Here is a 3,489-nt window from a genome sequence, read left to right on the forward strand (position 1 = left end):
TATATCCCCCGCGCGTTGCGCAGCTGAAAAAAATCGTAGTAAATCATATAATTCGTGCTAGATATGAATAAAGGAAATTATTTAACACACTCCGTGCCCAAAATTTTTGTACCAACTTAATTGGGACAAAGGGAGTACAATATTTAAGAATACATATTTTCTTATAAATTTATAAGAAAAACATACTCTCTCTAGTTAAGACTAAGGAGATTATTTTAAGATATCCCCATGGCGTTGCGCAGCTGATGAAATTCATAGTAAATCATATAATTCGTGCGAGATATGAATAAAGGAAATTATTTTAACACACTCTGCGCCCATAAGTTTTGTACCAACATAATTGAGACAAAGAGAGTACAATATTTATGAATACAATATTTAAGAATATATATTTTCTTATAAATTTATAAGAAAAACATACTCTCTCTAGTTAAGACTGGAGAGATTACTTTAAGATTTCATATAAAAAAGTTATGTACCAACTAAGTTAGTACAAACAGAGTACAAAACTTAAGAATAAATATTCACCTACAAATCTATAAAAGCAATAACTACTACAATTACACAAAATCAATTACTACTCCGAATCTTCTCTCAAGTCTTACACCAATTACACTTTCCAAACTTTCTCTTTGGCAACGGATGATTAAATCAACAAAAGATGTATATTTCGACGTTGATATGCGAAAATTCTTCAGAGTATTTCCCCTAGAAGATCAATAATAAGGTATGCATTTGTTAATCATAAACATATGATAAAAAATTCCTTTCGAAATAGATTATCATTTTTATTGCAATTTGTTTAGCATAGTAATATTTTTGCATGTATCATATTATGACATTAACATTCCCTACTATACAAAACTCTACGATAATACATCAATAATACAATTTTATTAATCCCTTCCCATTCTTCCGTTTTTTTAATTTTCTTAATGACACCTTTCCACAATATTTCTTCCAAATTTAGAGTAGTACTATTCTTTAAATATTAATGATATCTCTTCACGATAAGTTTTATAAAATATTATGAGTAGTACTACTATTACTTTTTGTCATAAAAATAAATGATTTAGTCACTTTGAAACTTTACAATATAGGAAAATTACTATTAATATACAAAGTACAACGAATTGAATTTTTAATTTTCTTAATGACACATTTCCACAATATTTCTTCCAAATTTAGAGTAGTATTATTCTTTAAATATGAATGATATCTATTCACGATAAGTTTTATAAAATATTGTGAGTAGTACTACTATTACTTTTTGTCGTAAAAATAAATGATTTAGTCACTTTGAAACTTTACAATATAGGAAAATTACTATTAATATACAATGTACAACGAATTGAATATAAGTTATTAACGATTAATATTACTTTGATATATCACGATGAAATATGTAATATAAACGTATGACTACAGTCGAATCCCGTTAAAATATGTAATTTTGATTTTGTTTCTTTAATTTTTAAATTTTCAATTTCTTTAATTTCTTTTATGTTTGGAATGCTACAGTCGAATCTCGTTAAAATAATTCTTGTATTCTTAAATCATCTATTTCACATTTTATAGCTATATGATTGATGCTTTCTCCGTTTCTTTATAAAATACACTTTGCAACAAAATCAATTGTTTATACTAAATATATCATATTAATATTAATTTAGTTTACCGTTGTGATTTTAATAATTTCATAATTTTAATTCTCCATTATATTTATATCTTTTAAGCTCTCTAATCAAAATCAATAAAAACATAATCAAATCTTGCAATATATAATAAAGTGATTTGAATTTCATGAAATTTTAATTTTTGAACATTACAATCGAACATCGCTTAAAAAATCACATGTTCTTAACTCATCTATTTAATATTTTAAATCTATATAGTTAATATTTTATATTTTATATAGAATATTGCATAGCAAAAAGTACATTACACAGTGTTGTTAAATTGTAAACTATGTTGCTAAGTCGGTACTACAACCGAACCCTATGGATTACTAAACCCTTTGGGGATTGATTTAACTTCGATCACCAGTGAACACTATGTCATTGAGTCGGTGCTACACTTTAGCCTCATGGACTAAACTCTTGGAGTGTTGTGCCCAAATCACATTAAATTGTCAATCAAATGACATTCATATGATTAGTAAATTTGTACTTCAGCCCAGCGCGATGCGCATATGACAATATTTATAGTAATCAAATAAGTACGTAATCATGTATTATTGATACATGTGAACTTTAGTACTATTATATAGTACTATCAAATTGTTATACCTGTGAACTTTTTGATTGCACATTGGAACTTTCGTAAATTCACATTCACAATAAAAGGTCTTTAATTACTAATATGTTTAACTTTATTGCACATAATTACAAAAGACATAAAACTTTTTTCACCAACAACATTTGGTACACTTATTACATTATTTTAAATCAAAAGGTTAAATTAAATCATAGTTTCAACTTTCAACTCACCGTAGAATTGTTACAGATTGTATAACCAAAAATTAAATATTAAAATGTCGCACACATTTTTCTATTTTTCATAGTATTATATCATACTTCAGTGACACATATAAACTTTGTATACATATAAATTTAAGTTTTGTATATAAATTCAATTTATTACAAAATAAAAAATTTTACAAATTTATTGGTAAAACATTAAATGGGATACATAATTAAATTGACTTAATCATGGAATATGAGTATAATTATGTGTACAGATATGGGTATTATGTGGATTATGTGTATAGTTCAATATTAAAAACAAATTTTTCAAATTTATTAATAAAAAATTAAATGCAGTACATAATTAAATTAAGTAAATTGACTTTATAGTGGAATGTGTATAATATGAAATATGGAGATATGGAATAATTATGTTGATTAAAAAAAATAAAAGAATATGGAATGCATATGATGTGGTTGATATAATTTGAAATTTGGTATAATGTAAATTATGACTGATTTAATGTAAAATATTGAAGGCGTATAATGTAAATCGTGACTTATTTAATTTGCAACGAATCAATTATAAACAAAATGCTATATTTTTCTTTTATTAATTCCATCAAGCCCCAAAAGATGAAAACTCAACTAAATATTGGAAACCATTTCCTTTTTATATAATTTGAAAATTAAATTAAATAGAGAGACTATCTTGTCATATCTTTTAATGCTAGTAATGTTAATTAGTGACAAATTAAGTAATTTAATATATAATCCATAAAACTATAGAATAATATACTCCATATATACACTATTTTCTCAATTTTGAAACGAAAGATTACATAGTAAATTGTAAGATTGACAACGTTTTGTAGGGATAAATTTTAGGAATATTTCCTTTCATATTTATTTAATTATATATATGTTTTAATCATGTAATTTGCTAATTAATTTTATAGTACTGTTTAATTATTAATACTATTAAGTAATACAAAAGGATCAGTTAAAGATAATCATTAACTAT

Source organism: Salvia hispanica, chromosome 2 (assembly GCF_023119035.1).
Source record: "Salvia hispanica cultivar TCC Black 2014 chromosome 2, UniMelb_Shisp_WGS_1.0, whole genome shotgun sequence".
Taxonomy (NCBI): domain Eukaryota; kingdom Viridiplantae; phylum Streptophyta; class Magnoliopsida; order Lamiales; family Lamiaceae; genus Salvia; species Salvia hispanica.